This window comes from Pteropus medius, unplaced genomic scaffold, assembly GCF_902729225.1.
Source record: "Pteropus medius unplaced genomic scaffold, Ma_sr-lr_union100, whole genome shotgun sequence".
NCBI lineage: Eukaryota > Metazoa > Chordata > Mammalia > Chiroptera > Pteropodidae > Pteropus > Pteropus medius.
Window position 1 is genome coordinate 13,138,891 of NW_024342471.1, and position 21,363 is coordinate 13,160,253.

Below are 21,363 nucleotides of genomic sequence, written 5' to 3' on the forward strand. Positions count from 1 at the left end.
CCCCCTCATCTCACCTGAGTTTTTGATTCATATTGCCAACTGTTCTTAGATATGTGTTTCTAGACCTCTTGAAGATTTATTCAACGAATCCTAAAATAAATTCTCCTGTCTCTCCAAATCAGTCTCTGCTACCCATTCCACATACTTTACCCCACTCCATAAGTTGGTCAATATTTCTATACATTATTACCTTCCCTAAAACAAACAAACAAAATCCTGAGTTATTCTCTAATTCCCAATCTCCCCTTAGTCAGACATTAGTACTTTTAGATTCTGCCTCAAAACACCTCATCTATTCTTCTCCATCACTACTGCTACCACCTTGCTCAAGTTCCCATCATCTCTCACCTGGATGACGGCCACAGCTGCTTAACTGACTTTCTCCCTGCACTTCATGCTGCATATGACAGAGTCGCTGTCCTAAAAATAAACTTGAGCATGGTACTCTCCTGCATTAAACCCTTTGTGGTCCAGCCCACAGAAACAAACAGGCATACAAGGTGCTTCATCATCTGGCCCCAACATACCTTTGCCCAGTCTCATCTCCAGCCACTTGGAGACCTTCAGGCTTTGATGAACTGAGGCAATGAAACTGGGTACCTTCAGGCTTTGCCCTTTTTTGCTTTATCCATTAGCTCACAAAGCCCTATTAGTACAGGCTCCCAGGATGCCTTTGCTGATTCAATAAACATCATTCCCTCCCTCCCTCCCTCCCTCTATGTCTCCAGGACACCTGACATATCACGTCTTTTGCCATTGTTGATATGCATGCACGATATCTCCTCAACCAGAACGGGGACCTTGAAGGCAGGGACAGAACTGCCTTTATTTTTTGTATCACCTGCACCTGGCTCAGTGTCAGTCCATCTCAGAGTATGGCCTTAGTGGCTGTTAACTGAATCAAGAATAGCAAAATACTTATGAATAACAGGCTAAAGTTTAGAAGAATAAGTACACCTCATCAAAACAATGTAAAATGTGAAAGAAAAAATAATGAGGGAGTAGATAAGGAATAGGAAGAGGGAATGCCAAAACAGGGAGAAACTGAGTTTCCTTTTATGGAAGGAAAGGAAAATTCCTGTTTTTGCTTTAATAAAGAAAAAATGTCATTTTTAGCACTAAGAATTCGAAAGTTTGTTCACCTTTAAAATTTGTTTAAAAGTGGAAAGGAAAGAATATTCCATAAAACAAAAGGTATAACAGAAGAGATAAGAAATATAAAAATTAAGAAATAAATTATATATAGAAAACACAACAAATGCAAAATCAACCATAAATTAAAGAAGATAAATTCACGCATAAGTTATAGAATGTTCAAGACTGACTGAAGACAAAATCCAACAATATTTTGCTTGCAAGATATAATGAAGTTAGAAAATGTACCAAAATCATTAAACGAGAAATCTATAGACTGGAAAAAAGAATCAAGGACAAGCATTGCTTTAAGTATTGTCAAAAACAAACAAACAAACTCACAAAAACTAAACATGCAACTAAAATAATCTTGAGAAATAAATACAAAAACAACCAAATGGAACTTCTCTCCCCACTCTACCGCCTCCTTCTTTTAAAAAAAGAATCAGATATTTGAAAGCAGAAACCAAACTACTTTGGAAGGACCACAACAAATTGGGGAGGTGCTGCCTAAGAAAGGAGAACAGATTGCCTGAGGAACAGGAATGGGAAACTGACTTATCATTACCTCCTTTGGCACTTTTAAAGTTTATCTTTCAACTAAAAGTTTTCGTGAAGAAACGAAAAGTGATAGCACTGGTAAATTTAATTACAAAAAAAAAAAAAGAAGAAGAAATGCATGAAATTGGAAAAGCAGGACATTAAAAAAGGCAATAAAATTATAGGGGAATACTATGTATGTGTCAATAAATTTGAATAAAACTAAACAGAAGGATTTCCTATTAAAAATGTAAAATTTTAACTTGGCAAAAATAAAATACCTAGCTAGACCAATATATTCAAAATAAAATCAAATAAGTACACATCCACAAAAACGAGTCTGATTATTAGTGAATCCTTTCAAACTCTCCAGAAACAAACAATTCACAGCATAAAAATCATGCCTAAAATTAATGTCAAGATATAGGTTACTAGTTTATTCTACCAACCAGATTCTAAAACTGGCTAAAGAAAATGCAAAGAGAGAAAACTATAGAAAAAGCTTACTCAGAATTCATGCTCAAAAATTTAAAAGAAATTAACAGTAAACAGAATCTAGGAATAGGTTTTTTTATAGTGTCATATTAACAGATGCCAAAAATTCATTTGTTAAAATCCAACATCTATTCTTAAAAATCTAACACAAATAATTAATATACTTCCTTATACTTTTAAAGTATCCATTTAAATCTAAATGCCAGTATTATACTTTGAGGAAGAAGAAAGCCATGTAGCATTAAAAATAGGCACAAAATGAAGAAGCATTTTATCATCACTGTTAACTAATATAGTATCAGAAGTTCCTTCCAATACAAAATAACACGAAAATGAATAAAAAATACAAGTAAGGTAAAGGCACAGGCAAAAGTGCTTTTATATATAATTCCACTGTATACTTACAAACCCAGAAGAATCACTTAAATGGTTATGATGAGTTTAAAGCAGCCAGAGTCATCACGAATATAGTAAAATCAATAGTATTTCTAGTCTTCAAACTTGACCACAAATGAAAATCACCCAGGCAGCTTCTTAAAAGGCTGTTGCCTATACTTCACCCCAGAAAAACTGCCTGAGAATCTCAGGGATGAGGGGCGGGGAGGGGTAGGGTGGGACCAGGAATTAGTATTTTACAAAGCTTCTGATGTGATTCTAATGTATAGCCAAGTAGAGACACCACTACTATATGCTTAATTATCTAAATATAAAAAAATGCAATCCAAAAAGTATATCCATTTGTGATATTCACAAATGAGAAGAGAAAGACTGCCATAAGGTAACAGGAGTTCAAAAAAAGCAACCTAAAAGGGAATATAGTTAGCTACTGTGCAAATGTCACCATTCCACTGAGAGGAGAAGTTGCCCAAGTTATTGGAAGGGGACATGACCCATGGCCAGCAACAAAATGATGGCAGCAAAAGATAATTAGTCTCTGTCCAAGTGCTACTGTGATAGGAAGCATGCATGAGGATTTAATGGAGGCTGAGGTGGTATAGGATTACCTGCATACCTGGATAAGAGATAAATTCCTAGAAATGCAATTACGGAGTCAAATGGTATATAACTTTAAAAGTGAAACATCAATTTTAAAAGATCTTAAAGGTGAAACAAAATGCATGATGTGTAGACTACACAAAACATCATACTGGGTAGGTACGAGTGGAGTGGAAAGAATGAGGTAAGCTGAAGTTAGGCAAGATGGCTCAGTGTTGCCAGGTAGTAGGTACAGAGACTGACATAACAGAAAATTCCTGGTGACTCCAATTTGGCTTTGCCCTTCCTATTAACTTGCCCTGACAACAGAAACCTGGAGGAGGAGGAGGAGGGCAAGAACCATGTGGCTACATGGGAGTAGGCTTAAGTATGAAGATGAACATTAGAAAATGTGTGTACAAGTTTACTTGTAAATAAACTTGTCTTATGCCATTTTTAGCTTAGAGGATTGATGTACAAGGCCACTGAATTCTTTTTACTCAACCTGATGACTCAAAGGTAAAGAATGAGCAAGTTAGAATGTATCATATATCCAACAGTAGCCCTGCTGCAGTCCACCATGAGGCAGGATGTTCCAAAAGCTACACCTGTAGAAAAATTCCCCTGGGCTTGGTGACCCCAAGCTTGTGGAGAAGGAGTGATGTTGCCATGTCTAAGCTGAGATGCTGTGCACAGAACGTCCACACTATATACCACCAATGACTCTGACTCCATTTCCTCCCCTTCCTTTCCAAAAATTTCTACTCAGCATACTGGAGAAAGGCTCTTAACTTTATAATAAAAATAACATAATAGATTTCCTTTATTTAAAAAACTTTAACAACAAAAACTAAAAAAACCCAAACTCTCAGCTTCTGAGTGGCTGAATAACAGAACAAATTGAGTTCCCAACTCAAATAAATAAGTAAATAGAACTTTACTAGGGCACATCTATCTTATCGAGTGAAGGCTATGTCTATTTACATTGATTAGTTGCCAGTCTACTTTGTCTTCGGTATTAAATTTAGCTTTGAAAAATGCTTCCTATTCCTGAGGGCAGGGCTGCACATCTTGTAGAATATAGCTTAGGAAATTGATATTAAAACTAGCATTCTAGTTTTTCAAGTCAGTCATTCAATAAAGCAGAAGTATAAATTTTGCACCCAGTTGACCTTGTACTAAACCTGTACGTTACAGACTCAAAACACACATTCTTTTATAATATCTAGTAGTGGGCAACCTAAGAGACAACAGGTCTATCAAGTGATCTAATAAATTACCTAAACTGCATATTTAATATATATTTTTATATTTTTTTAAAAAAAGAACATCCAAAAAAGAATAATTTGATCAAAAAGCTCAGCAATAAAAACAGAGAGGAGAAAATAATGTTTAACAGCAAAGATGAAATATGGCTATAAAGGTAGGCATTGTATAGTTATGGTAACTGTTATGTTAAGAAACTTGCTAAAATTCAGAAGCATACTATTTACCTGGGAAACATACTTTTTCTTTACTTCATTGGTTTCTCTAGTTTCTCTCTTCACTTTATGCAGCCCTGTATGCATCTTTAAAGGTTCACTGCTGCTTCCGCAGGTTCAATTCAGTCCTATAAAAGAAGCAGCATATCATTACTTAATGAGAAAAAGATAACATATATTCTAGAAAGCTGAGTTGTCCGATCTCATCAATCTCCTTTCCTAATTCATCTTCACCAGAATTACACACAAACGGAAAAACCAAGGAGGCAGGGGAGAGTACAAAGAGGTCATTAAAAAACAAACTAACAATGTTAAATTACTCAAAATGCTAGTAGAAGCTGAAAAATATAAATGGAAATAAGGCAAACTCAATTGTCTTTGGTAATAGATCAGAACAAGATGATTCATTAAACTCTTTAACATTCTTTCTACCAATGAGTTTCCATCGCGCCTAGCTAAGTTTGAGATGGCTTAGCAGAAATGATAAAAGTAACTGATGTGTAGCCTTACAGTTGCAAGGATGTACACCACTAAGGATGTGCTAGTTTCTGATGCTCTTCCATCCAAAGCCCTGGGGATTTCCTGGCATGGATTCTAGAGGTACCAAAAATGGTCTAGGCTGTGAGTTCCAGGCCAAGGAACTATGTTATTTTCATCTTTGTCTCTGACCCTTACCTCTGTGTTGTCCCCTTCTGCCCAGTGCCAATGATAGGTACACAGTAACTTCTTGTGCATGAATGAGCCAATAACTGTGTTTTCAACAAACCACCAGAGTTGCTTCATATGATCTTAAAATTACTTGTGAAACAGTTGAAAACCCACTGCTTTTGAGACCTTCTTTCTCAAAGCATTCTCTTTGGTTGAGATGTCCATTAGCAGTAAAAAGGCCCTTAAGAGGGCGTACCAGAGGGTATCAGAACTTCAAACAGAACAGTGCAGAGTACACTGAAAGGGCCAGGACTATGAGTACCTGTGAATGCAAACAAGTTGGCCCCTCAAAGGCTCCCCTCACCAAAGTAGCTCCTAGTTACCTTTAACCACCATTCCTACACACAGCCAGCTTTGACAGTCAGGCCCTGTCCTAACAACTTTAACTTCGTGAACTAATTCAATCTTTATTGAATGACCCCTATTGAATTACCTTTATTGACTTACCTTTATTGAGGTAGATTATGTTATTCTAATTGCCCAGGTAAGGAAACTAAAACACAGAAAGTTTAAGTAAATCACTCAAGGAAATGCATTAAGCTGCTGTTTATAGGCAGGGCAGCAGTCCCCAAACTTTCTGGCACCAGGGACCAGTGCCCCCATGAGGGTCTAACGCCTGATGATCTGAGGTGGAGCTGAGGCAGAGACGCTAGCGCTGGGGAGCGGCTGCAAATACAGATGAAGCTTCACTCGCTGCTCACCTTCTGCTATGCGGCCCGGTTCCTAACAGGCCATGGACCGGTACTAGCCCACAGCCTGGGAGTTGGGGACCCCTGTGCAGGGATTCCTGGGCAAATATAATCTCGTAGTAAGCTTCGGTCTCATCCATCTATTCCACTTTCTTCCACTGCTGTCATGTATAGTAAGCTCAATGTCTAGTTAAATAAGCTCTTGATGGAAATTTTTCCTAATTACTGAATTCCTAATTTACTGAAAAACTTAACTTTTAATTTTCTACAACTTAAAAATTGACCTTTTCTTATTTTAAAAAATTAAACAGGTACAGCCACTATGGAAAACAGTCTGGAGGTTTCTCAAAAAATTAAAAATGGATATACCTTTTGACTCAGCAATTGTACTTCTGGGTATTTATCCAAAGAAAATCAAAACAATAATTCATAAAGATCTATGTACCCCTATGTTCATGGCAGCACTATTTACAATAGCCAAGATATGGAAGCAACCTAAATGCTCATCAAGGGACAATTAGATAAGAAGTTATGGTTCATATATACAATGGAATATTACTCAACCATTAAAAAAATGAAATCCTACCATTTGCAATGACATGGATGGACTTAGAGATTATTATGCTTGAGTTAAATAAGAGAAAAATACTGTAAGATTTCACTTACATGCAGAATCTAAGGAATAAAAAGAACAAACTAACCAAAAACAGACTCACAAATATAGAGAACCATCTGGTGTTGGCCAGAGGGGAAGGGGTTAGGGCACAGGGAGAAAGGGGCGAAGGGTTAAAGTAGTACAAATTAAAAGTTGATAGGCGGTCACAGGGATGGGAGCACGGCATAGGGAATGCAATCAGCATTAACGTACCGGCTAGGTGTAGAACCAGAGGAGAGAAAGAGCAATCAGGGGAATCGTTTCATAAACTATATAAATGTCTAACCAATGTACTGTATACTTGAAACTAACACTAAAATAAAATTTTAAAAAGATAAAAAAAAATTTAAGCAGTATACATCACAAAAAAGAAATCTTAATTTTACAGAGGTCGGAAGCAATAATTATTTTCAGCTGAATACTTACATTTGTCCACTATTTCAGCTTATTATATTTATTCCAGATATTTTGCTATGCTTAACAGATTCTTTCTAACTTTAACATCACAAAACCTTCGCTCAAGCAAGGCATTTATTCTTTTACTTTCTAGTTTGGTTGATTTTGACATGATGCTAATGATGCCAAAAACTGTGGGTTCAATCCACTACAATCCGTTAGCTTTGTTTGCTTCATGTCAACAAACTCTTAGCCTGGATAACATATTTTGGGTTATAAGAGGAACCAGGTGGGAGTGTGCAAGACGAACTAGCATAAATAACACCTGCTGGAGAAATAAGTCCACATATAACACAGAGGCAGAACAACCGTGAGGCAGAAGCATTGACTTCATTCATAAAGAAAAGCTTCATGATCGCTGGCAAAGCACTTTTACCTTTCTGAAACTGTTCTCAGTCTCAGATCTTTTGCCAGAATCTAAAGTCTCTCCTTCAAAAAACAAAACAGGTGTTAAGATAAAAATAAAAAACTAAAGTTTTTAGCTTTTGCAAAAACTCTGCTTGACTGATCTGAAAAGAGAATCTTCTTATTCCTGATACCAATTCCACTGACAATAAAAAGCACTTTGATGTTTTTAGAAAGTGATACAAAAGTCTCCAGAAAAACATCAGAAAAATCTTACTGCAACTCCATATGTATATCTTAGATTCTTTAAAAATTACTCTTAATTTTTCATAATACCAAAAGCAGCTCTATTTCCAAATAATATGAAGTTATTTTAAAGTCTTCTTCAAATTAAATAAAGAATCCAACCAATATCAGTCTAGATCACATTTTAAAACAACCCAGGGCTCATTCAGGGTAGAAGTTTTACCGGCTTCCACAAATAAAAATGAAAAAGCAAAACTATATTCCTTAACTGTTACTTTAGAAAGACACCCACCTCGGAACATCCATCTTTGACTTTTCCTGCCCAAAGGTGGAAAGAACTTTCCCAATGTACTAATGTTACAAAGCACGTGGGTTCCAACAGTCACAAGGTAACTATGACAGCAAAGCCACAGTTACTTGTGAGATCACAAAAACTATATGATGTAATTTTTAATTGAGGTGAAATTTGCATCACATGAAATCAACCATTTTAAAGTATACAGTCCAGTGGCATTTAGTATATTCACAATGTTGTGCAACTGTCACCTCTACCTAGTTCCAAAAGGTTTTAGTCACCCCAAAATGAAACCTTAACCTCATTAAGCAGTCATTACCATTCCCCCTGCTCCAGCCCCTGGCAACTGCTAATGTGCTTTATTGTCTCTATGGATTTACTTTTCTAGATATTTTGTACAAAAGTAATCACTCAATATGTGACCTTTCATGTCTACCTTCTTTTACTTAGCATGATGTTTTAAGGTTCTTCTACATTGTAGCAAGTATCAGTACTTCATTCCTTTTATGGCTGAAAAATATTCCATTGTATGGATATGCCACATTTCATTCATCCGTTTTATACATTGAAGGATATTTGGGCTGTTTCCACCTTTTGGTAACTGTGACTAGTGCAGCTATGAACATTTGTGTACAAGTATTTGTTTGAATACCTGTCTTTGATTATTTTTGGCATAGACCTAGAAGTAGAATTGCTGCATCAGATTGTAGTTAACTTTTTGAGGAATTACCAAACTGTTTTCCACAGTGGCTACACCATTTTACATTTTACCAGTGAAGCATGAGGGTTCCAATTTTTCTACATCCTCATCAATACTTCTTGTTTTCTGTTTGAGCTTTTAAAAATTATAGCCATCTTTGTGGGTGTGAAATAGTATTGTTGCATTGTGGTTCTAATTTGCATTTCCGTAATGACCAATGATGTTGAACATCTTTTCTTATGTTTGTTGACCATTTGTAAATCTTCTGTGGAGAAATGTCCAATCAAGTCCTTGCCCATATTTTAATTGGATTGTTTGCCTTTTGTTGTTGAGTTATAAGTTTTTTAAAAATACATTATCAATACTGGGCCCTTATCAGATTTGAAAATCATTTTTTCCCATTCTGTAGATTATCTTTTACTTTCTTAATAGCGTCCTTTGATGCACAAAAGTATTAAACCTTGATGAAGTCAAATTTATCTTTTGCTTTTGTTGCTTGTGCTTTTGATGTCATTTCTAAGAATCCACTACCAAATCCAAGGTCATGAATATTTAGTCTTTTGTTTTCTAAGAGTTTTGGCTCTTACAATTAGGTCTTTGATCCATTTTGAGTTAATTTTACTTTATGGTGGAAAGTTGGGATCTAACTTTATCTTTTTGCATGTGGATATCCAGTTGTCCCAGAAACATTTGTTGAAAAAATTGTCCTTTCCCCCATTGAACGGTTTTGGCATCCTTGTCAAAAATCAATTGACTATAGATGTATGGGTTTATTTCTGGACTCTCAATTCCAGTCCATTGATCCATATGTCTATCCATATGCCAGTACCACACTGTTTTGATTATTATAGCTTTTTGAAATTGGGAAACATGAGTCCTCCAGCTTTACCTTAATTTTTCAAGATTGTTTTGACTATTTAGAATCTCTTACAATTTCACATGAATTTTAGGATCAACTTTTCCATTTCTGCAAAAGAGGCTGCCAGGATTTTGGTAGAGATTGCACTGAATCTGTATATCACTTTGGGTAGTACAGCCAACTTTATAATATCAAGTCTTCCAAACTATGAACATGGGGTATCTTTCCATTCCATGGTGTAATTTTGCTACCTTAAAATGTCATTGATAAGGTAATGCAATAACTTCCTTTAAGTATCTGTATCTCTATGGTAATTTACAAACGCCATGGAGTAATTCACAAATGAGAAGTTTACACTTGCCATGGAGAGACCAATATTTATATTCCAGAGAAGGAGTGTCAGAGAAAGAGTGTCAGTTATTCAGGGTCTTACTCTCTGCTTTAATCTATGGAAAAAGCTAGAACTCAAGGGTTTTCATTTCCCTGATTTATAGTTAATTTTCATCGTCTTCATTTCCTAGCAGAAGAACTGATATTCATGAGCCTTATATGTTCACTGATAAGAGTAAGTTGTTTAACAGATTTCATAGAATGGTATCATGAAGTCTCTTTCATATGTTCAAATCCACCCAAAATTGACTATGAAACACTAGCTACTTTCCCAAAGACTGCTCAAACATGCTTGTTAGTGTTAGCTCAAAGCATCAAGTGTAATTGGAAGGGAGAAAAGTAAGACTTTAAAAGTCTTTCTCTGTAAGTTTTTTGCTAAAGTCTATGAGAAAACAATCGTTTGAAGTTATAAATGTAACGGGCTAGACGTGATCTGTTCTTTGTTCTCACATCAAAATTAGAACTGAAAACATCATAGTAACCAAGGAAAAATAACTGCGGCTTTTTCTAAGACCAGCAATTTCAAGGAAATTATATATTTCCCAAAACTAAAAGTCATTTTAAGACCAGTAGATTATTAGTCTGAGGGGCAGTGATTGCTTCAGTTCCCATGTTTGGTGTCAACTTTTCAAAGCTCCAGTTCATAACTCCTCTCAACTTATGGGTCACATGAGACTCATGGTCCAAGGTGATCCGGTAATACCAAAAAGCATTTTAAGAATCAAACTACTTATAAATAACTTTAATCAGAAAATACCATCTGGTGTTAAAATAAACAACTAACAATAAACTCCTGGGAAAAAGAAATTCATTTCCATATATTTTGTCACCTATAATGAAACCAAAGGCAATAAAAATATCTTCTGGCAAGTGCTCAGGGTCAGTGCCTTGGCAGAGAAAGTTAGCTAATGCAAAGTTAGAAGGTCTGATGTTTGTTTTGCTTTTTAACCAGTTTGTTGACGAGGGCAAGGAAAAAGAAGGCATGGAAAAAAATAGACCTGGGCAATAAAAGGGGGCCAGAAAATAAGCAGGTAAGAACCTGACACAATGAGGTAACAGACAAAAACAGTCCAGGGAAGGGAAAAGCTGGCCTAGGATGTACTTGGAGTGGATTGTTTGCTGGCTGTGTCTGCCACTGAGCATAAGAGATCCTTTTAGTACAGTTATCAGCAAAGCTGGTCAGTGTAACATCCGTAGTAGACTCACGTTCATGGCATGAGTTTTGCCATAAATTCTTCTAGAACTGGAAAGCCCTTATAACATGGCAGGTAGAGAGGGCCCCCTTTCCTATGGTCCTGCCACTGCCTAATGTGGGCCTTGTTTCCAGGGTCCACCCAATTTCCCATCCTCTATGAGTGTTTACAACAAGTTAAATGAATATCTAACTGTACGTCTCCCTCCACACTTCCTCAGCTCTATCTGCACGCAATTAATCTGAACTGTGTCAAGATTCAGAGGAAAGGGAGGATAAAGGGGCAGTCTTGGGTTAAAGGCCATAGTCTTCTTGGCTGGGGGTGGCACAGAGGGAAATGCACTCTACATGGAATGAGATGGGGTGGGAGGAGTGTGCTGTACCCCATTCTGTAACAGAGAGACATCCTGGGCCTCTCAAACCCAAAACTCATAATTCCTGCTCCTGGGTAATAAGGCACTGAATACTTGAAGATATAACAGCCACTTGAGTCTAGGGGGAGCTTTTTCCCAGTTATCAAATTATGTGCCCTAAGAGGCTGTGGGTTTTTTATGTAGCCTGTCCTAGAAGAGCAGCCAGGGGCCACAGGGCAAGTGCTTCGAGTCATCCCAGCACTTCTTACCCCAGAAGCCCCTGCAGAAGGGAGCCCAAATGGGCACTCAGGTGACACATGCTGCAGGGCCAGTGGAGGTGAGGAAGTGCCCACCCCACTCGTGTCTCTGTGTCTGTCTCTGTCTGTCTTTGTCTCTGTCTCTCTCTTTTTATTTTCTGTAAAAGGAGCTTTCAGTTCATATGCAGGTCTGTCGCTCTGTGCCCAGGAGCTGAACTCCTGATGTCTCTGTTTTGGACTTGGCGGGCCCAGTTTAGCTTTGTTTTCTGCTCCCTCTGTGGTGGTCTTAGTTACAAGCTCCTGAAAACAAGCCCTTAACTGTGGGCAAATGCCTGATTTGCGAGTACTGCTAGACAAGAAATGAGGAGCAGAGTGGCATGCTGTGGTTTGTAACATTGCTCCAAACTGACCATACCTGATTTTAAAATGGTCCAAATCTGGACACATCCTACACATGAGAACGGACAAACAAATAGTGGTATTCGTACAATGGGACATCACTCAGCAGTTAAAAAGTTTCTGATAAAAACAATATGGATGAATCTCAAAATCACATTGAGCAAAAGAAGCTAGATATAAAATACATGATTCTGTTTACATGAAGTTCTAGAAAAAATAAAATTAATCTACGGTGGTAAAAATCAGAATAGATATTACCTTCGGATGGTGAAGACTGACAAGAAGGGAGCATAAGGGAACTTTACTGGAGTGACAAAAATGTTTCTATATTAATTGGTGTGATATTTACATGGGTATAAACATTCGTTAAAATCTATTGAACTATACATTTAAAATTGCACATTTTGCTATATGTAAATTATATCTCAATTTTAGAAATAAAAAAGTTTAAAAGTCTTTGTAAAAAGTGGTAAAAAGACAGTTTTCCATCATGATGAACCTATGTGTCTAACATTTTGAGAAAGAGGCAAGATATCTGAAGTCCTCAAATATACTTCTGTCGACAAAACAAAGATAAATCTCTTTAAAGCAGTGCAAAATTTATATCAATGTATTCATTTAATAAGACCGAATTATATAAAGAATTCCCTCAATTTTCTCTTACTCTAACATACAAGTTAAATATTTTAAGCATGTTTTAAGGGTAGAAAGTAGAGTATAGAGGACAGAAAAAGTAATTTGGTATTTTTTAATGCGTGAAAAAATTTCCCATGATCTTGAGTGATACACATTCACTATGGGAAACTGGGATATGCAGAAGAGCAGATAATACTATAGGGGGAGAAAACTCACATAATCCAAATCATAAGCATAAAAAAAATTAAAAGACATTTGAAAAATATCCACTACCCAGAGAAAAGCGCTGATAACATTCTGATATACACACATGTACACACACAATTTTAACCAAATTGAGATCATAGTGCATCTATTGTTACTTTTTTCTCACTTAAATATATGTAACAAACATTTTCCATGTTATTGAGCATTCTTTGCATTTTTTATTATTACTAAGGTTAAATATGTTCATGTAATATTGGCCATTCTTATTTCTCTGTGAGACAAGCGGGCAATTTAAAAATATTGATTTTTTTTCCTGATTATAATATACTGTAGAAATGTAGAAAATGCAAAAGACTATGGTTTTGCGGGGGAGGGGAGAACTCACATAATCCAGTTCATAAAAAATTAATCACTACTGTTAATTTTTACTTTTCTTTACACATTTTTCTTATGGAATTGATATTCTGGATAAATCTGTTTTGCTATATGTCTTTTTTCACTTAGCACCTTTAAAAACTACATGAGGAATTCTGGGGGGAGAAAAGGGGGGGCCATCACCACCGAATGATGGCAGTACTAACCATGCAAAGGAACCTTCAACTTCAACTAAGCAAAAGAAAGACTTCTAAAAACATGAATGTTCCCAAGAGAACCTTGGGGGAAAACCTACCCAAATTCAGAGACAATGGAAGCTGGATATGGAAGTGGAAGTGGGCCAAGAATTGTCAGGAGGATAATTAAAGATCTGGGGGACAGCTGCCTCTTCAGTGATCTGAGAAAGGCTGATCTGTAAGAACAGCTCTCTATAATAAAGTGGGAGATCAGCAGTAGGGACCACTCACATAAGTGCCAAGACTAGAGGATGAAGAAATAGCATCACAAACACCAAGGCACTCACCCACCCAGACTGTGGAGGGCTATCCCCCAACTTACCAGGACCAGGGCTCCTGCACTCTGAATTTATACTCCTGGAAAAACATTCCTACTTGTGCTGAGGAAATCCACTACCACATGACCAAGATTCTCAACCCAGGTTGCACATCAGAATCATCTGGGGAGCTTTAAAAAATTACCAGTTGACATACAAATAGCCAATAGGTACATGAAAAGATGCTCGACATCACTAATCATTAGGAAAATGCAAATTGAAAATATCACCTCACACCTGTTGGAATGGCTATTATCAAAAAACAAGAAATAACAAAGATTGGTGAGGATGTGGGGAAAAGGTAAGCTTTGTGCACTGTTGGTGAGAATGTAAATTTGTGCAGCCGCAATGGAAACCAATATAGAGGTTCCTCAAAAAATTAAAAATAGAACTACCATATGATCCAGCAATTCCACTTCTGAATATTTATCCAAAGAAAATGAAAACACTACCTCAAAAAGATATATGCATCCCTATATGCAGCATTACTGACAATAATCAAGATATGGAAACAACCTAAGTGTTTAAGGATAAAGAAAATATAAAAATATAAAAATATCACATTTTTATATTTTCTTTATCCTTAAAAGCTTAGGTGATATGTGTGTGTGTGTGTGTGCGCGCGCGCGTGCGCGCGCAATGGAATATTATTCAGCCATAAAAAAGAATGAAATCTTGCCATCTGCAACAACGTGGATAGACCTTGAAGGCATTATGCTAAGTGAAATAGGTCAGACAGAGAAAGACAAACACTGTATGATCTCACTTACATGTGGAATCTAAAAACAAACAAACAAACAAACAAACAAGCTCATAGATACAGAGAACAGACTGGTGGTTGCCAGAGGCAGGGGAGTGGGGATGATTAAAATGGATGACAGGTCAAAAGGTACAAACTTGTAGTTATAAAATAAATAAGTCACAGGAATGTAATGTACAGCATGGAGCTAATAGTTAATAATACTGCACTGCATATTTGAAAGTTGCTAAGAGAGTACATCTTAAAAGCCCTCACTGCAAAAAACGACTTTATAACTACGGGTGGACTTACTGTGGTGATAGTTTTGCAATATATACAAATATCAAATAATATGCTGTATACCTGAAACTAATAATGTTTTTATGTCAACTATACCTCAATAAAAAATAAAAATAAAACTGGATTGTAGTAAAATAAAAATAAAATAAAAAATTTAAATACCAATTACCTGTGCCCTACCCCAATCCGACTGAATCAGCATTTATAGAGGGAATAGGGAGCTAGTATTTCAATGCTCCCCAGATATTTTAATGCACCCTTAGGACTGAAAACCACTGCTCTGGACCCTCACTGAACTGAAAACCAGCTATGAATAAAACACTAAGAAAAACCATGTTTTGAAAAATGACCCCAAATTGAACAGAGGAACCAAACCCAGAAGAAACAGGGTTAACAAAGGAAATAATTTTAGTATTCTCTGAAAGAATACTGAAATCTTAGTATTCTTAGTAAAATTCAAAGATTATGAAGATACTAAGGATGGAGGAAAGCAACACTGAAAGTTACTAGTGGGGAATAAAAACACAAAATTACAAAATTATTTTTTAAATCTCTCAACAGAGGTCTGAAAAGCAAAAGGAACATGACAAAACATACAAATAGTCATCTGGAAAACTGAACTGATAAATTCTCCCAAATCAAGAGATAGGAAACATGAGGGAGGAAAGGAGGACAATTTAGATAATCCAGTATATGTCAAATATCTATCTAATTCTTTTAAAGGGAGAGGAAGAAATTACCAAATAATGGGACCAAATTTCTGAGTTCAAGAGGGACCCAAGTACTAGGCTGACGGGTCTGCCAATGGTTTACAACAATATTTTTAAAAGAAACATCTAAATACAACTTGGTGAAATTTTGAAATTGCAAAAATAGAGACTATTGCCACTAAGGTGGAGGAGGATGGCAGGAGCTCTAACCATAACAAAAGGAAAACTGGATTTACACCAGATATGAAGCAGTTCCCACAAAGATTTCAAGGGAAAATCATTTTAAACTTAGAATCCCATCTTCTCCTATACTATCATTTAAGTATGAAGGCAAAATAAAGATATTTTGGGGTATGCAAGAGCTCCATGAAGTTCACCATCCATGCATTTTGGAGGGAGAGAGGAGACTCAAAGTTATACTGTAGCAAAACTGAATCTGAATTTAAGAAATTGAAGTCAATTTGGGATACAGTGTTGAAGAAGCAGTGTTGATTAACGAATGAGTAAAGCTTATAGTTAAATCTGGATAATTACTGAGCAAATAAAATGTGAAGTGCAATGCGACTGCTAATAAGAATTCTTGAAAGAACAGGCATAATGTAGAAAATTAATCAAAAACTTGAGAAAAAAATCTGGGAAGCAAAGGAGTAGGAAAAAAGAAGCAAAGATTTAAAGTCTTTTCTTATGTGTGGAAGAAACATAGGAGCTATTTCGATTTTGCTGCCTACAGAGAAAGCTTGGTTCAAAGAAAAGGACGACCTGCTCGAGGAACTGGATGCATGCGCTGAATGGAGGTGAAAGGGCTCAAGATGGTATTAGTCCAAGGCATGCCACACTTGGTCTTGTAGACCCTGATAGGGAATTTAATTTTTATCCTAAGTGCAATGCGAAGCCATTTAAGAGTTTTAAGCGGAGGAGTAAATCCAGATTTGTTTTATGTTTCCAAAAAGATCACTCTGGCTGAAGTATAGAATGCATGGGAGAAAGGCAAAAGTGGAAGCCAAAAGAGAAGCAGAGGACTCCTGTAGAAATCCCAGACAGCGGTGACTGTGGCCTGCATTAGGGCGCTGGCAGTGGAAATGGGTTTTCTGTATTGGAGGCAGCAGGCCTTCTGGTGGAGTGGATGTGAGGGACAGAGCTGTTAAGGATGACTTTCAGGCTGCTGACTAACAACTAAGCCCGTGAAGGTATGGTTTTACCAAGATGCAGAAGACCAGAGACCAGCAAGTCATCGAAGAAATACTCAACACTCTTTCTCTGCTTTTGCTCTGGACTAATTTTTCATTTAAATTCTAAATCCTGTGACATGCTGCCAACACCAAGTGCAATCACATAAATGCCAATGATTTTCTACACCTGGAAATGAGATCTCCTCCCACCCACCTGCATTTGTCCAGCTGCAGTATAGCTTCCTAAAGTCCATAATGTGGAGCTTCAGCCATCCACTAACTATGCAGTTGAATGACTTCCTACCAAAGCAAGGTTGCCCACCAATAAGGGTGCAGGCAAGCACATGTGGACAGGCACTCACAGAACATTAATATAACTTATCCGTGGTCACTGTGAATCAAAAACATGAGGAATCGCATTCTCCGATCTCCAACCTACTCTCTGTTGAGAACACAGTGTCTTAGGAACAGTACATGGAAAGTCACGGAAAATAAAGTCTTGGGTGTGAAAAGGGTGAGGAAAGAGGTAAAAGGGACAAACTTTACTCTCTATACTTGTGTATATTTTGACTGTTCCAAGTATATATGTTTGTGTATTCCTTACACAATTCTAAAAAGAAAAAAAGGTTATTACAAAAAATCTCCACTTCTCAAAACTTTGTAATAAAGAGTTCCCCCAAAGAAATGAGAAAATTGTACTTGCTTCATAATGTTAGGATTATTGAATAAGGAATGCTTATTATGTAATTACTTTAAAAGGAATATAGCTGTTGATCAAATAAATGAATTCATAAACTTTTATTTGGTACTAACGAGGTGCCAAGAATCATGCCATCCTAGACTTTCCCGCTCTCGGACCACTTGCTCTCCCTTGATGACCAATTCTGCTCCCATTGCTTCAAGTTCCATCTTACATGCCAACAATCTCCAAAGCCAGCTTTCTCTCAACCACAGAGCCAGTTTCCCTCTGGATATCTGTTTTCGGATGGCCCACTTCCTCCCAAGCTCAACATGTTCCAAACCAGAACCATCTCCCTCAGACCTGATTCATTTCCTTTATTTCATGTTTGATTGCAACTTTAGAGCCACTCATTCATACACTTGAAATCATCCCTTTTACCTAGAATAGGGAATGGCACACAAAAGACACTTAGCGAATATTTGCTAAATAAATACATGGTTAAAATTATATGCTCTAATGTTAATTACTAATTTAGAAAGCTAAAAAGATCTTGGTATGTTTCCCCAGCCAGTGCCAAAGTTTACTGGAAGGGTGACAACTGGAGATCCATAGGCATAAAAAGTGGACAGCAGAAGACAAATCTTAGCTGATCAGAATGATATTTGGAAAAAAAATAAAATTGTACCTACACGTAGGGCCCAAAAAGTAACTACCACTCCTGTCTTCTAACAAATTCTCACCTTTATATTATATGCCCATGACCCCTGGTCTACAGTTAAACATTCTCCATCACCAGAGATGTTGGGCATAGGATGAGGGCATATTTGAACTCTAAGGGCAGACTATCCTAAATTATCTTTAAAGCCCCTTTGAATTTCAGGTAAATTTTTATTTACCTGTAGGTACTTTGTCATTATTTAACATAAAAGTGTTAAATTGAATGGACACAAATATTTGCAAAGTTTCAAGAGGAAATCAACACACTTTTATACATGCTAAATAATGGAACCTAACAAATATTATTGAATGTATAACCACTTGTGAATGATAATTTAGTTTCAATTGTATTGTTCAATGTAACTGTGCTTCCTATTTCAAGTTCATGAATTACTCCAAAGTCATAGTCAAACAAAGAGAAAATAAAGGAGGTCGTTGTTTTATTCCAAATTTGAATTTACAGGGCCAATTACATCATTGCACTGGATACAGATTGGTGTCTCCCTCGGTACATCTCCTTTTATTCGTAAAGAAGACATCTGTCTTCATTTGGGTAACACATCAAGGATATGATCTCATACCAGTAACAGTACTGGACATATCTATAAAACATTCCAAAATTTGTGTTTTTCCTTTCAGCAGTTTTAACAATGTTATTTAGTACTGTCACATTTTTGATACAATCTAAGTTGCTTATAAAAGCTTTTGACCCTTAGATTACAAATACCACAGGGAAAAGATCCTTACTTGTTCACTGCTATTTTCCTAGTGCATAGCAGTATATCTGACAAATAGCAGGTGGTCAGTAAAAGTTTGTTGAATAAATAAACCACTAAATTTAATTATGTACATATTCATCTCTATCCTAGGTGTAATTTTATCAAAAACACATCTATAGACTAAAAACTAGTAATAAGTCCAACACGTTCTGAGCAAAGGCGACAATGAAATAAGAGCGTTTCAAGATGATCAGTTTGAAAGGAGAGCGCTCATATGTTTGACAAAGTTCTGTTATGGGGTTGTTGGGAGATCGGTTAAATCTGTAGTCACACTCTGTTATCAAGCTACTGAACTCCACAGACTTCCTTTAAAAAGACTGTAAATCTAAAAAGAAGGGACAGATAAATAACAGTTTGCTTTATTGAATGCCGACTATGTAACAAGTACTGGCTTGGCACCTTACACATTAATTTCATGTAATCCTCACAAACACCCTATAAAGCAGATGCTCAGTATCTCCATGTTACTGATAAGGCCTCGGATGGAGACGAAGGAACCTGCCTTAGGTCACACAGTGACAAAGCAGGGATTTCAACCCAGACTGTTGCTCTTAACCCCTTGGCTATGCTGGTAGAGGCAAAGTTTCTCTGATCATAAAATCACCAGGGCAGCTGTGAGGTCCAAATGAGCACATGGAAAAGTAGTTGCAGGCACTCAATAAATATTAGTTATCAACTTCCTTCTTGTGTCACCTCTCCCACTTTCTTCATCTAGGGGCCTTCTGTCCTGGCTCCTTAGGCAATGCTCCCTAAGTTGTAATTTGGGAAGATAAGCAGTGATCCAAAACTTTGCTTCCTCCCTGCATACAACTTTGGGGAGCTTTAGGATATCTTGAACAATTTGTGGTATTGTTTGATGTAGGCCACTGAAAAGGAATTAAACACATTACTCATAATTGGGAAAGAAGTACACTGCCTCAGGTCATACAGTTAGTAAGTGCTGGAGCTGAGATCTGAACCCAGGCCTTTTTTTACCCCATGTAGTGCTCCTTCCACTACTGAAAGGGAAATCACATAACCTCGAGGTGGATTACCCATATAAACAAGATGAGAGAGCAGAATATACATAAAACTGTAAGAATATGTGGAAATAGATGAGAGGTGCTGCCAGATATGGCAAATCCAGAATAATACAAATGACCTGGCAGAAGGAGGGCTATACCAGTGTCTCTAAGTACATATTGTACTAAACCAAGTTAGTATAGGTTTGGGAAGGTTGACTGGATCAATTTAAAAAATATCTTCTCTTCTAACCAAAGATGCAATAATAATGATAGAAATTACTACATTTTCTTAGCAAGCACAGAGTATAAGTACCATATGAAGGCTGTGGTCATGTAAAAACAGTAAGAGATAGGTTTAAAAAATATATCCTCTAAAGGACAACTTTTATATGGACCATCAATTAAAAGTAAAGCATAAATCTTAAAAAAAAAAAAAAGGCATTTTTGAGCAATCAGGAAAATTTTCACATACTGAGTATTAGATTATGTTAAACAACTTGTTGCTACTTTTAGGTATGTTAATGGCACTATAATCATGGTATTTTTTTAAGTTCTATTATTCAATCATTGTGAATACATACATATCATTCTTTTCAACCTGGATTGAATGTGAGCATTATTATTTTTCACTGAAACTAAAACACCTTAATTATTTTCAATGTCAAGTCTCAATTTTTGCTGTTGTCTTTCTTCTCTGATTGCAATTTCTTAATAAAATGTTTAGTTACAGGATTCAATTTTGTGACATATTTGAAAGACACTGTCTTTAGTATTTAAGTCATAATTATCTAACAATATTAATGAACAATGGTGACGTAATCAATTCATTGAGAGGAATAATACTTTGGGTTTGTTGTTTTTTTTTTTTAACAGAGTTACAGTTAAACTGTGTTTTATATATTTGGAATGAAAAGTTTTATTTGCCCTAATTGTGGACGTACCATAAAAGATTCAATTAGGGATGGCTCCATAGTGTACTGGTTAGCACGTCTGCTTTACACACAAAAGGTCCTGAGTTCACACCACAGGTGGAGCCACAGACCATACCCCCGGTGTGCCGGGCCCGGGTGCGCCTGGCCCCGGGGTGCACCTGGCCCCGGGGTGCACACTGCGAGCATGTGGGAGGGGATGCCCCACCCTCAGAGAAAACAGCGACATCCATAGGTCAGGTGTGGAAGTGGAGGGGGGTGGAATTAAAGAGGAGAAAAAACTAAAAAAAAAAGATTCAATCATGCACCAGAATAGGTTCAGAATATTTAGTAAAGGACAAATTGGAGATTAACATCAAATTCATCCAGAAAAGTCCACTGCTTAAATGTTCTG

General features: G+C 36.8%; 1 protein-coding gene across 3 annotated transcripts in view; it reads right to left on the bottom strand.

Annotated features, from left to right (window-relative positions):
• Positions 1-21,363, bottom strand: part of ZHX3 (zinc fingers and homeoboxes 3) — a 101,880-nt gene that overhangs the window by 56,483 nt on the left and 24,034 nt on the right. For 2 of the 3 annotated variants that reach the window (XM_039864343.1, XM_039864345.1), the window contains exon 2: positions 4,638-4,753. The gene's annotated coding sequence lies outside the window, so the exon portion shown is untranslated. The remainder of the gene's footprint in view (positions 1-4,637; positions 4,754-21,363) is intronic. The other variant, XM_039864344.1, reaches the window with a different exon arrangement.